Source organism: Arachis hypogaea, chromosome 3, assembly GCF_003086295.3.
Source record: "Arachis hypogaea cultivar Tifrunner chromosome 3, arahy.Tifrunner.gnm2.J5K5, whole genome shotgun sequence".
Lineage (NCBI taxonomy): Eukaryota > Viridiplantae > Streptophyta > Magnoliopsida > Fabales > Fabaceae > Arachis > Arachis hypogaea.
Window position 1 is genome coordinate 36934065 of NC_092038.1, and position 15436 is coordinate 36949500.

The 15436-nt window shown below is 40.6% G+C and overlaps 1 non-coding gene across 1 annotated transcript; it reads left to right on the forward strand.

Moving 5' to 3' along the window:
* The first annotated feature begins 15089 nt into the window (after positions 1-15089).
* On the forward strand, positions 15090-15197 carry LOC112793517 (small nucleolar RNA R71). The gene has a single exon (XR_003198202.1). It is a non-coding gene; the product is annotated as a small nucleolar RNA R71 (small nucleolar RNA).
* Positions 15198-15436: the final 239 nt, after the last annotated feature.

The following is a 15436-nucleotide window of genomic DNA, read 5'->3' on the forward strand; positions in this document are numbered from 1 at the left end:
CTCAAACCATTACCACCATCCCTAAAATATGCATTCCTGGGAGAAAGTGATACCTTTCCTGTAATCATAAGCTCTACCTTAGAGCCACAGGAAGAGGAAGCACTAATTCAAGTGCTAAGGACACACAAGACAGCTCTTGGGTGGTCCATCAGTGATCTCAAGGGCATTAGCCCAGCCAGATGCATGCACAAGATCCTATTGGAAGGTGACGCCAAGCCAGTGGTTCAACCACAAAGGCGGCTGAACCCAGCCATGAAGGAAGTTGTGCAGAAGGAGGTCACTAAATTACTAGAGGTTGGGATTATTTATCCTATTTCTGACAGCCCCTGGGTGAGCCCTGTCCAAGTCGTCCCTAAGAAGGGAGGCATGACAGTGGTTCATAATGAAAAAAATGAACTGGTTCCTACAAGAACAGTTACAGGGTGGCGTATGTGTATTGATTATAGAAGGCTCAATACAGCCACCAGAAAGGATCATTTTCCTTTACCATTCATAGACCAAATGCTAGAAAGACTAGCAGATCTTGAATACTACTGCTTTCTGGATGGATATTCAGGTTATAATCAAATTGCAGTAGATCCCCAGGATCAAGAGAAAATGGCATTCACATGTCCATCTGGAGTATTTGCATACAGAAGGATGCCATTTGGCCTGTGCAATGCACCTGCAACCTTTCATCGGTGCATGCTCTCAATTTTCTCTGATATGGTGGAAAAATTCCTGGAAGTCTTCATGGATGACTTTTCAGTATTTGGAGACTCATTCAGCTCCTGCCTTAACCATTTAGCACTTGTTCTGAAAAGATGCCAAGAGACTAACCTGGTTTTAAACTGGGAAAAATGTCACTTTATGGTGACTGAAGGAATTGTCCTTGGGCACAAAATTTCGAACAAGGGAATAGAGGTGGATCAAGCTAAGGTAGAAGTAATTGAAAAATTATCACCACCTGCCAATGTTAAGGCAATCAGAAGCTTTCTGGGGCATGCAGGATTCTATAGGAGGTTTATAAAGGATTTTTCAAAAATTGCCAAACCTCTGAGCAACCTGCTAGCTGCTGACACGCCATTTATATTTGATAAAGAGTGTCTGCAGGCATTTGAGACTCTGAAAGCTAAATTGGTCACAGCACCAATCATCTCTGCACCAGACTGGACATTACCATTTGAATTGATGTATGATGCCAGTGACCATGCCATTGGTGCAGTGTTGGGACAAAGGCATGACAAGCTTCTGCACGTCATTTACTATGCCAGCCGTGTTTTAAATGACGCACAGAAGAATTACACAACCACAGAAAAAGAGCTACTTGCAGTGGTTTACGCCATTGACAAATTCAGATCCTATTTAGTAGGATCAAAAGTGATTGTGTATACTGATCATGCTGCTCTTAAATATCTACTCACAAAGCAGGATTCAAAGCCCAGACTTATAAGATGGGTGTTGCTTCTGCAAGAGTTTGATATAGAAATAAGAGATAGAAAAGGGACAGAGAATCAAGTAGCAGATCACCTGTCCTGAATAGAACCAGTAGAAGGGGCGTCCCTCCCTCTCACTGAGATCTCTGAAACCTTTCCGGATGAGCAACGCTTTGCCATCCAGGAAGTGCCGTGGTTTGCAGACATTGCAAACTACAAGGCAGTGAGATTCATACCCAAAGAGTACAGTAGGCTGCAATCAAAGAAATTGATCACAGATGCAAAGTACTATCTTTGGGATGAACTATATCTCTTCAAGAGATGTGCAGATGGAGTAATCCGTAGATGTGTGCCTAAGGAAGAAGCACAGAAAATTCTATGGCACTGCCATGGATCACAGTATGGAGGACATTTTGGAAGTGAGCGAACAGCCACAAGAGTCCTCCAATGTGGCTTTTACTGGCCTACTCTCTATAAGGATTCCCGAGCATTTGTACTTAATTGTGACAGCTGCCAAAGATCTGGCAACCTGCCTCACAGTTATGCCATGCCTCAACAAGGAATCTTGGAGATTGAGTTGTTTGATGTATGGGGTATTGACTTCATGGGACCTTTCCCACCATCATACTCAAACACTTATATTCTGGTGGCAGTGGATTATGTATCCAAATGGGTGGAGGCTATTGCAACACCCATAATGACACTAAAACAGTGTTAAAATTCCTCCAGAAACACATCTTCAGCAGATTTGGTACCCCTAGAGTATTAATCAGTGATGGGGGCAGTCATTTCTGCAATAAACAGCTTTACTCTGCTTTGGTTCGTTATGGAGTTAGCCACAGGGTGGCCACTCCATATCATCCACAGACTAATGGGCAAGCTGAAGTCTCAAATAGAGAACTCAAAAGAATCCTGGAACGGACTGTAATTAACCGTAGAAGGGATTGGGCAAGGAGCTTGGATGATGCTCTGTGGGCATACAGAACAGCATTCAAGACCCCTATAGGGACCCCTCCATACCAGCTTGTGTATGGAAAGGCATGTCACTTGCCAGTGGAACTGGAACACAAGGCCTACTGGGCAACCAGATTCCTAAACCTTGATGCCAAGTTAGCTGGAGAAAAACGATTGCTCCAGTTAAATGAGCTAGAGGAATTTAGACTCAATGCTTTCGAGAATGCAAAAATATACAAAGAGAAAGCGAAAAGATGGCATGATAAGAAATTGTCATCCAGAGTCTTTGAGCCGGGGCAGAAAGTTCTGCTATTTAATTCTAGGCTCAAACTATTCCCTGGGAAATTAAAATTCCGGTGGAGAGGTCCATATGTAATTACAAGTGTATCACCATATGGATACGTAGAGCTTCAGGATAATGACTCTAACAAAAAGTTCATTGTTAATGGACAGAGATTTAAACATTATCTTGAAAGTAACTTCGAACAAGAATGCTCAAAACTGAGACTTGATTAGAGCTCAGTGGTAGTCCAGCTAAAGACAATAAAGAAGCGCTTGCTGGGAGGCAACCCAGCCATTTACAAAGTTTATTTACTAATAAATAAATTTCCTTTTTTTTTACAGGTATGAGTCCAAGTATCTTCAAAGGGTAAAAATAGCAATTGATTGAATTCACAGAGTTACAGGGAAATTTGGAAGCTCACTGGCGTGAAAAAGCCAGTAAGAAACATTTTGGGCGTTGAACGCCCAAAAGAAGCACCCACTGGGCGTTCAACGCCAGTAAGGGTAGCCATCTGGGTGTTAAACGCCAGAAAGAAGCACCTTCTGGGCGTTTAACGCCAGATTGACAGCGTCTTGGGCGTTCAGAAAAACGCCCAGTGACAAAGGACTTCCTGGCGTTCAACGCCAGAAAGAAGCATCAGCTGGGCGTTGAACGCCCAGGAGAAGCAACAATTGGGCGTTAAACGCCCAAAACATGCACCAGTTGGGCGTTTAACGCCAGAATGGTGGGGAGGAGCCTCTCCTTCTATTCTTCTCCTTTCCTTTCTTTTGCTTGAGGACAAGCAAACCTCTAAGTTTGGTGTGATTTGCCATGATCACTGAGCTAAAACTCATAAGATCATGGCACCTAAGGGAACAGGAAGAGCAAGGATGTGAACTTAAGGGAGCTGAAGCGTCAGAAATTAATTCTTGAAGGCACCCCACAGACTAGAGGAACATCCACTTCCCAAAACACAGGTCGTTGAGTTCTAATCTTTGCCTTAACTCTGTGATAACTGTTCTTATTAAAAATTTACCTTAGAAGTTATATATTAGTAGTAGTAATTAGTATCTCTACTTTGATTTTAATTCCAATTAAGTTATAATTTATTTTTCTCATCATCATTAAACATGAATAAAATAGTAGATTTTTAGAATAAAGAGGCAATATTTTTTTTTTTGAGTTTTTAATAAGAAAAATTCTAATTAATTATATGTGGTGGCAATACTTTTTGTCTTCTGAATGAATGCTTGAACAGTGCATATTTTTGATATTGAATTTTATGAATGTTAAAATTGTTGGCTCCTGAAAGAATGATGAACAAGAGAAATGTTATTGATGATCTGAAAAATCATGAAAGTGATTCTTGAAGCAAGAAAAAGCAGTGAAAAAGCAAAAGCTTGTGTGAAAAAAAAAGGAATAAAATAGAAAGAAAAGGAAAAAGCAAGCAGAAAAAGCCAATAGCCCTTAAAACCAAAAGGCAGGGGTAAAAAGGATCCAAGGCTTTGAGCATCAATGGATAGGAGGGCCCAAGGAAATAAATCCAGGCCTAAGCGGCTAAATCAAGTTGTCCCTAACCATGTGCTTGTGGCATGCAGGTCCAAGTGAAAAGCTTGAGACTGAGTGGTTAAAGTCGTGATCCAAAGCAAAAAGAGTGTGCTTAAGAACTCTGGACACCTCTAATTGGGGACTTTAGCAAAGCTGAGTCACAATCTGAAAAGGTTCACCCAATTATGTGTCTGTGGCATTTATGTATCCGGTGGTAATACTGGAAAACAAAGTGCTTAGGGCCACGGCCAAGACTCAATAAGTAGCTGTGTTCAAGAATCAACATACTAAACTAGGAGAGTCAATAACACTATCTGAATTCTGAGTTCCTATGGATGCCAACCATTCTAAATTTCAAAGGATAAAGTGAGATGCCAAAACTGTTCAGAAGCAAAAAGCTACTAGTCCCGCTCATCTAATTAGAATCTGAGCTTCACTTAAAACTCGGAGATATTATTGTTTCGTAATTTCTTTTCATCCTATTTTATTTATCTAGCTGCTTGAGGACAAGCAACAGTTTAAGTTTGGTGTTGTGATGAGCGGATATTTTATACGCTTTTTGGGGGTAATTTCATGTAGATTTTAGCATGTTTTAATTAATTTTTAGTAGAATATTATTAGTTTTTAAGCAAAAATCATATTTCTGGACTTTACTATGAGTTTGTGTATTTTTCTGTGATTTCAGGTATTTTCTGGCTGAAATTGAGGGAGCTGAGCAAAAATCTGAGTTAGGCTGAAAAAGGACTGCTGATGCTGTTGGATCCTGACCTCCCTGAACTCGAAATGGATTTTCTGGAGCTACATGAGTCCAATTGGCGCGCTCTCAACGGCGTTGGAAAGTAGACATCCAGGGCTTTCCATCAATATATAATAGTCCATACTTTGCGCGAAGATAGACGACGTAACTTGGCGTTGAACGCCAAGTACATGCTGCTGTCTGGAGTTAAACGCCAGAAAAACGTCATGATCCGGAGTTGAACGCCCAAAACACGTTATAACTTGGAGTTCAACTCCAAGAAAGTTCTCAACTCGTGGATAACTCTAGTCCCAGCCCCAGCACACACCAAGTGGGCCCCAGAAGTGGATTTCTGCACCAATTATCTTAGTTTACTCATTTTCTGTAAACCTAGGTTACTAGCTTACTATTTAAACAACTTTTAGAGACTTATCCTGTACCTCATGACAATTTCAGATCTGAATTACATACACTTTGACGGCATGAGTCTCTAAACTCCATTGTTGGGGGTGAGGAGCTCTGCAGCGTCTCGATGAATTAATGCAATTGTTTCTATTTCACTCAAACGTGTGTATGGTCCGATCTAAGATGTTTATTCGCGCTTAATTGTGAAAGAGGTGATGATCCGTGACACTCATCACCTCCCTCAATCTATGAACGTGTGTCTGACAAACACCTCCGTTCTACATCAGACTGAATGAACTTCTCTTAGATTCCTTAATCAGAATCTCCGCGGTATAAGCTAGAATTGATGGCGGCCACTCTTGAGGATCTGGAAGGTCTAAACCTTGTCTGTGGTATTCCGAGTAGGATTCAAGGATTGAATGGCTATGACGCGCTTCAAACTCGCGATTGCTGGGCGTGATGACAAACGCAAAAGGATCAATGGATCCTATTCCAACATGATCGAGAACCGACAGCTGATTAGCCGTGCTGTGACAGAGCATCTGGAACGTTTTCACCGAGAGGATGGGAAGTAGCCACTGACAATGGTGACACCCTACATACAGCTTGCCGTAGACGTGCTTTACAAACAATTGAGTTGAATATTACATTGCAGAAATTCAGAGGACAAAGCATCTCCAAAACTCCAACATATTTCCCATTACTGCACAACAAGTAACGATTTTATTCTCTTTTATTTTTCCAATCTAATAATTCCAACTGATAATTTTAATTAATATCCTGACTAAGAATAATAAAATAAACATAGATTGCTTCAAACCAATAATCTCCGTGGGATCGACCCTTACTCACGTAAGGTATTACTTGGACGACCCAGTGCACTTGCTGGTTAGTTGTACGGATTACAAATTCGTGCACCAATACCCTCTTATGCTAAGTTCATGAAAGAGATCTTAAGTCATAAGAAGGATTGGAGGGAAACTGAAAAAGTTTACCTCACTGAAGAATGCAGTGCAGTCATTCTGAAAAGCTTACCTGAGAAGCTTAAAGATCCAGGGAGCTTTATGATACCATGCACATTAGAGGGTACTTGTACCAAGCAAGCTTTATGTGATCTTGGGGAAAGTATCAACCTAATACCTACATCTACTATCAGAAAGCTTGGTTTAACTGAAGAAATCAAACCAACCAGGATGTGTCTTCAACTTGCTGATGGCTCCATTAAATATCCATCAGGAGTGATTGAAGACATGATTGTCAAGGTTGGGCCATTCGCCTTTCCGACTGACTTTGTGGTGCTGGAAATGGAGGAGCACAAGAGTGCAACTCTCATTCTAGGAAGTCCTTTCCTAGCAACTGGCCGAACCCTCATTGATGTCCAAAAAGGGGAAGTAACCTTGAGAGTCAATGAGGAGGAATTCAAGTTGAATGTTGTCAAAGCCATGCAACATCCAGACACTCCAAATGACTGTATGAGTGTTGATATTATTGACTCTCTGGTAAGAGAGGTTAATATGGCTAAGAGTCTCGAATCAGAGCTGGAGGACATATTTAAGGATGTTCAGCCTGATTTGGAGGAATCAGAGAAGATAATAGAACCTCTGAAAATCCCTCAAGAAGAGGAGAAACCTCCAAAACCCGAACTCAAACCATTACCACCATCCCTGAAATATGCATTTCTGGGAGAAGGTGATACCTTTCCTGTAATTATAAGCTCTACCTTAGAGCCACAGGAAGAGGAAGCACTAATTCAAGTGCTAAGGACACACAAGACAGCTCTTGGGTGGTCCATCAGTGATCTTAAGGGCATTAGCCCAGCCAGATGCATGCACAAGATTTTACTGGAGGATGACGCCAAGCCAGTGGTTCAACCACAAAGGCGGCTGAATCCAGCTATGAAAGAAGTGGTGCAGAAAGAGGTCACTAAATTACTAGAGGCTGGGATTATTTATCCTATTTCTGACAGCCCCTGGGTGAGCCCTGTCCAAGTTGTCCCTAAGAAAGGTGGCATGACAGTGGTTCATAATGAAAAAAATGAACTGGTTCCTACAAGAACAGTTACAGGGTGGCGTATGTGTATTGATTATAGAAGGCTCAATACAGCCACCAGAAAGGACCATTTTCCTTTACCATTCATAGACCAAATGCTAGAAAGACTAGCAGGTCATGAATACTACTGCTTCCTGGATGGATATTCAGGTTATAATCAAATTGCAGTAGACCCCCAGGATCAAGAGAAAACGGCATTCACATGTCCATCTGGAGTATTTGCATACAGAAGGATGCCATTTGGCCTGTGCAATGCACCTGCAACCTTTCAGAGGTGCATGCTCTCAATTTTCTCTGATATGGTGGAAAAATTCCTGGAAGTCTTCATGGATGACTTTTCAGTATTTGGAGACTCATTCAGCTCCTGCCTTAACCATTTAGCACTTGTTCTGAAAAGATGCCAAGAGACTAACCTGGTTTTAAACTGGGAAAAATGTCACTTTATGGTGACTGAAGGAATTGTCCTTGGGCACAAAATTTCGAACAAGGGAATAGAGGTGGATCAAGCTAAGGTAGAAGTAATTGAAAAATTGCCACCACCTGCTAATGTTAAGGCAATCAGAAGCTTTCTGGGGCATGCAGGATTCTATAGGAGGTTTATAAAGGATTTTTCAAAAATCGCCAAACCTCTGAGCAACCTGCTAGCTGCTGACACGCCATTTATCTTTGATAAAGAGTGTCTGCAGGCATTTGAGACTCTGAAAGCTAAATTGGTTACAGCACCAATCATCTCTGCACCAAACTGGACATTACCATTTGAATTGATGTGTGATGCCAGTGACCATGCCATTGGTGCAGTGTTGGGACAAAGGCATGACAAGCTTCTGCACGTCATTTATTATGCTAGCCGTGTTCTAAATGATACACAGAGGAATTACACAACCACAGAAAAAGAGCTACTTGCAGTGGTTTACGCCATTGACAAATTCAGATCCTATTTAGTAGGATCAAAAGTGATTGTGTACACTGATCATGCTGCTCTTAAATATCTACTCACAAAGCAGGATTCAAAACCCAGACTCATCAGATGGGTGTTGCTTCTGCAAGAGTTTGATATAGAAATAAGAGACAGAAAAGGGACAGAGAATCAAGTAGCAGATCACCTGTCCCGAATAGAACCAGTAAAAGGGGCGTCCCTCCCTCTCACTGAGATCTCTGAAACTTTTCCGGATGAGCAACTCTTTGCCATCCAGGAAGTGCCATGGTTTGCAGACATTGCAAACTACAAGGCAGTGAGATTCATACCCAAAGAGTACAGTAGGGTGCAATCAAAGAAATTAATCACAGATGCAAAGTACTATCTTTGGGATGAACCATATCTCTTCAAGAGATGTGCAGACAGAGTAATCCGTAGATGTGTGCCTAAGGAAGAAGTGCAAAAGATTTTATAGCACTGCCATAGATCACAGTATGGAGGACATTTTGGAAGTGAGCGAACAGCCACAAGAGTCCTCCAAAGTGGCTTCTACTGGCCCACTCTCTATAAAGATTCCCGAGCATTTGTGCTTAATTGTGACAGTTGCCAAAGATCAGGCAACCTACCTCACAGTTATGCCATGCCTCAACAAGGGATATTGGAGATTGAGTTGTTTGATGTATGGGGTATTGACTTCATGGGACCTTTCCCACCATCATACTCAAACACTTATATTCTGGTGGCAGTGGATTATGTATCCAAATGGGTGGAGGCTATTGCAACACCCACTAATGACACTAAAACAGTGTTAAAATTCCTCCAGAAACATATCTTCAGTAGATTTGGTATCCCTAGAGTATTAATCAGTGATGGGGGCACTCATTTCTGCAATAAACAGCTTTACTCTGCTCTGGTACGTTATGGAGTTAGCCACAGGGTAGCTACTCCATATCACCCACAAACTAATGGGCAAGCTGAAGTCTCAAATAGAGAACTTAAAAGAATCCCGGAACGGACTGTAATTAACCGTAGAAGGGATTGGGCAAGAAGCTTGGATGATGCTCTGTGGGCATACAGAACAGCATTCAAGACCCCCATAGGGACCTCTCCATACCAGCTTGTGTATGGAAAGGCATGTCACTTGCCAGTGGAACTGGAACACAAGGCCTACTGGGCAACCAGATTCCTGAACCTTGATGCCAAGTTAGCTGGAGAAAAACGATTGCTCCAGTTAAATGAGCTAGAGGAATTTAGACTCAATGCTTTCGAGAATGCAAAAATTTACAAGGAGAAAGCAAAAAGATGGCATGATAAGAAATTGTCATCCAGAGTCTTTGAGCCAGGGCAGAAAGTTCTGCTATTTAATTCAAGGCTCAAATTATTCCCCGGGAAATTAAAATCCCGGTGGAGAGGTCCATATGTAATTACAAGTGTATCACCATATGGATACATAGAACTTCAGGATAATGACTCTAACAAAAAGTTCATTGTTAATGGACAAAGAGTTAAACATTATCTTGAAGGTAATTTCGAGCAAGAATGCTCAAGACTGAGACTTAATTGAAGATCAGTAAGAGTCCAGCTAATGACATTAAAGAAGCGCTTGCTGGGAGGCAACCCAACCAATCACAAAATTTAATTTTATTCGTTTTTTTAATTAATTAAAGTTTTACAGGTAGATGCTAAAGTATCTTCAAAAGGTGAAATAGCAATTGGTTGAAGTCACAGAGTTACAGGAAAATTTGGAAGCTCACTGGCGTGAAAAAGCCAGTAAGAAACAATTTGGGCGTTGAACGCCCAAAAGAAGCACCCACTGGGCGTTTAACGCCAGTAAGGGTAGCCATCTGGGCGTTAAATGCCAGAAAGGAGCATCTTCTGGGCGTTAAACGCCAGAAAGAAGCACCTTCTGGGCGTTTAACGCCAAACTGCTAGCATCCTTGGCGTTCAGAAAAACGCCCAGTGACAAAGGACTTCCTGGCGTTCAACGCCAGAAAGAAGCATCAGATGGGCGTTGAACGCCCAGGGGAAGCAACAATTGGGCGTTAAACGCCCAAAACATGCATCGTTTGGGCGTTTAACGCCAGGATGGTGGGAGGAGGTAAAAATTCGTTTTTAATCTTAATTTTTCTAAATTTTTATGTTTCAATTCATGATTTCTTACATAAACATGTTTCAAATTGTCATCCCTCATATCAAGTTAGTTTTCTAAAAACCCTGATTTCTAAAAATCCATGTTTCAAAAATTTTAAATATATCTTAATCCATAAAGACAAATTGTTTTCTAATCCAATCCAACTCTTTTAAAGTTTGTTTTCAAAACTCAATTATCTTTTTAAATCTTTTTCAAAATTAAAAATTCAGATCTATCTTTTAATTATTAGTTAAATCTTTCTCTTTTTAAACTAGATCTTTTTCTTATCATATCTATCTTTTACAAATCATATCTTATATCTTATCTTTTTCCTATTTTCGAAAATTACCCACCCCCCTCCCTATATATTGAATTCGGCGCCCCTCTCCTCATCACCATCAAACACTTGCTCTCCTCCTATCCCTCTTCTTTCTTCTCTTTTGCTTGAGGACAAGCAAAGCTCTAAGTTTGGTGTGTTTATCCGTGATCACAAAAACATACCCACTAAAGATCATGGCTCCTAAAGGAAAACAACCCAACCCAAGAGGCAAGAAAGAGAACACTCCAAAGCCACTTTGGAATCAAGGGAAGTTCTTAACTAAAGAACATTCAGACCATTACTACAAGATAATGAGTCACAGATCAGTGATCCCGGAAGTCAGATTTGATCTGAAAGAAGATGAATATCCGGAGATCCAAGAGCAAATTCAAAACAGGAATTGGGAAATTCTGGCCAATCCTGAAACGAAAGTGGGAAGGAACATGGTTCAGGAGTTCTATGCTAATCTATGGCAGACAGACAGGCAAAGAATAATTGGAGCTGCTCTCTTTGACCATCGAACCTTAGTCAGAGGAAAGATCGTTCATACCAATCCTGACAAGATCAGGGAGATATTTAAGCTTCCCCAACTGAAAGATGACCCAGACTCCTTTAATAGGAGAATGATGAGGGTAAATAAAGGGCTGGACAAGATTCTGGATGATATATGCATCCCTGGAGCCAAGTGGACCACCAGCACGACTGGCATCCCAGTTCAACTCAAAAGGGAAGATCTAAAACCAGTAGCCAGAGGTTGGCTAGATTTTATAGGGCGTTCCATATTGCCCACCAGCAACCGTTCTGAAGTCACTATTAAAAGAGCAGTAATGATTCACTGCATCATGTTGGGAAAATAAGTAGAAGTCCATCAGCTGATCTCATGTGAGCTATACAAAATAGCAAACAGGAATTCCAAGGACGCCAGATTGGCCTATCCAAGCTTAATTTCTATGCTCTGCAAGGATGCTGGAGTAAAGATGGGAATAACAGAATATATCCTAATTGAAAAGCCAATCACTGGAATATCAATCGTCAGACAACAGCAACAAGATGATTCAACCAAGAGGAGAGCACAAGAAGCCCTCCCAGAACTGCCTCAATTCGAATATTGGGAACATCTTGAGGCTTCTATTTCCAAATTGCAAGAAGCTATGGATCAATTAAAGGAAGAACAGAACAATCAAAGTAGCATGCTTTGCAAACTACTTAAGGAACAAGAAGAACAAGGGCGTGATCTAAGGGAGCTGAAGCGCCAAAAATTAATCCTTGAACAGCATCCCACAGATTAGAGGAACATCTACTTCTTAAAACAACAGGTTGCTGAGTTCCAATTTTTTTTTTTTACTTTAACTCTGTGATAGTGTTATTATGGAAATTTACCTTAGGAGATATATAGTGATAGCAGTAGTAGTAATTGGTATATCTATTTTGATTTTATTTTCAATTAAGCTATAATTTATTTTTCTCATCATCATCAGGTATGAATAAAGTAGTAGAATTTTTTTTTGAATAAAGAAGTAATCTATATTTTTCGAGTTCTTAATAATAAAAATTATAATTAATTATGTGTGGTGGCAATACTTTTTGTTCTCTGAATGAATGCTTGAACAGTGCATGACTTGTACTTTGAATTTGATGAATATTGGCTCCTGAAAGAATGAGGAACACGAAAAATATTATTGATGATCTGAAAAATCATGAAATTGATTCTTGAAGCAAGAAAAAGCAGTCCATTCAAAAAAAAAAAAAGAGAGAGAAAGAGCAGTAGAAAAAGCCAATAGCCCTTAAAACCAAAAGGCAAGGGTAAAAAGGATCCAAGGCTTTGAGCATCAGTGGATAGGAGGGCCCAAGGAAATAGTTCCAGGCCTAAGCGGCTAAACCAAGCTGTCCCTAACCATGTGCTTGTGGCATGCAGGTTCAAGTTACAAACTTGAGACTGAGTGTTTAAAGTCGTGATCCAAGGCAAAAAGAGTGTGCTCAAGAGCTCTGGACACCTCTGACTGGGGACTCTAGCAAAGCTAAGTCACAATCTGAAAAGGTTCACCTAGTCATGTGTCTGTGGCATTTATGTATCTGGTGGTAATACTGGAAAACAAAGTGCTTAGGGCCACGGCCAAGACTCATAAAATAACTGTGTTCAAGAATCAATATACTACACTAGGGGAATCAATAATACTATCTGAATTCTGAGTTCCTAAGGATGCCAATCATTCTGAAATTCAAAAGATAAAGGGAGATGCCAAAACTGTTCAGAAACAAAAAGCTACAAGCTCCGTTCATCTAATAAGAATCTGAGCTTCATTTAAAACTCTAAAATATTATTACTTCTTAATTTCTGTTAAAACCTATCTTATTTATCTAGTTGCTTGAGGACAAGCAACAGTTTAAGTTTGGTGTTGTGATGAGCGGATATTTTATACGCTTTTTGGGGGTAATTTCATGTAGATTTTAGCATGTTTTAATTAGTTTTTAGTAGAATAATATTAGTTTTTAGGCAAAAATCATATTTCTGGAATTTACTATGAGTTTGTGTATTTTTCTGTGATTTCAGGTATTTTTTGGCTGAAACTGAGGGAGCTGAGCAAAAATCTGAGTTAGGCTGAAAAAGGACTGCTGATGCTGTTGGATCCTGACCTCCCTGCACTCGAAATGGATTTTCTGGAGCTACAGGAGTCCAATTGGCGCGCTCTTAATGGCGTTGGAAAGTAGACATCCAGGGCTTTCCAGCAATATATAATAGTCCATACTTTGCGCGAAGATAGACGATGTAACTTGGCATTGAACGCCAAGTATATGCTGCTGTCTGGAGTTAAACGCCAGAAAAACGTCATGATCCGGAGTTGAACGCCCAAATCACGTTATAACTTGGAGTTCAACTCCAAGAAAGGCCTCAACTCGTGGATAGCTCTAGTCCCAGCCCCAGCACACACCAAGTGGGCCCCAGAAGTGGATTTCTGCACCAATTATCTTAGTTTACTCATTTTCTGTAAACCTAGGTTACTAGTTTACTATTTAAACAACTTTTAGAGACTTATCTTGTACCTCATGATATTTTTAGATCTGAATTACATACTTTTGATGGCATGAGTCTCTAAACTCCATTGTTGGGGGTGAGGAGCTCTGCAGCGTCTTGATGATTTAATACAATTCCTTTGTTTTCCATTCAAACACGCTTGTTCTTATCTAAGATGTTCATTCGCGCTTAATTATGGAGAAGGTGATGATCCGTGACACTCATCACCTTCCTCAATCCATGAACGTGTGCCTGACAACCACCTCCGTTCTACATCAGATTGAATGAGTATCTCTTAGATTCCTTAATCAGCATCTTCGTGGTATAAGCCGGATTGATGGCGGCATTCATGAGGATCCGGAAAGTCTAAACCTTGTCTGTGGTATTCCGAGTAGGATTCTGGGATTGAATGGCTGTGACAAGCTTCAAACTCCTGAAGGCTGTGCGTTAGTGACAGACGCAAAAGAATCAATGGATTCTATTCCAACCTGATTGAGAACCGACAGATGATTAGCCGTGCTGTGACAGAGCATAGGAACGTTTTCACTGAGAGGATGGGAAGTAGCCATTGACAACAGTGACACCCTACATAGAGCTTGCCATGGAAGGAACCATGCGTGTGGGAAGAGGACTTCAAGGAAAAGTAGAAAATCAAAGGACAAAGCATCTCCAAAACTCTGACATATTTCTCATTACTGCACACTAAGTAACGATTTGATTCTCTCTTATCTTTCTTACAATTTTAAATACTTTGACTTCTTGCAATTAAATCCAAATAACCTTATTGGCCTCCTGACTAAGATTAATAAAATAAACATTGATTGCTTCAAACCAATAATCTCCGTGGGATCGACCATTACTCACGTAAGGTATTACTTGGACGACCCAGTGCACTTGCTGGTTAGTTGTGCGAATTACAAATTCGTGCACCAAGGTGTTTCCATAGGGTTCTCCCATGTAATTCACCTCTTCCATTGAAGGGTTCTCAGGATCATAAGCTTCTTCCTCAGATGAAGCTTCCTTAGTACTGCTTGGTGCATTTTGCATTCCAGACAGACTTTGAGAAATCATATTGACTTGTTGAGTCAATATTTTGTTCTGAGCCAATATGGCATTCAGAGTGTCAATCTCAAGAACTCCTTTCTTCTGACTAGTCCCATTGTTCACAGGATTCCTTTCAGAAGTGTACATGAATTGGTTATTTGCAACCATTTCAATCAGCTCTTGAGCTTCTGTAGGCGTCTTCTTCAGATGAAGAGATCCTCCAGCAGAGCTATCCAAAGACATTTTGGATAGTTCAGACAGACCATCATAGAAAATACCTATGATGCTCCATTCAGAAAGCATATCAGATGGACACTTTCTGATTGATTGTTTGTATCTTTCCCAAGCTTCATAGAGGGATTCTCCTTCCTTCTGTCTGAAGGTTTGGACTTCCACTCTAAGCTTACTCAATTTTTGAGGTGGAAAGAACTTTGCCAAGAAGGCATTGACTAGCTTTTCCCAAGAGTCCAGGCTTTCTTTAGGTTGAGAGTCCAACCATGTTCTAGCTCTGTCTCTTACAGCAAAAGGGAATAGCATAAGTCTGTAGACCTCAGGGTCAACCCCATTAGTCTTGACAGTGTCACAGATTTGCAAGAATTCAGCTAAAAACTGATGAGGATCTTCCAATGGAAGTCCATGGAACT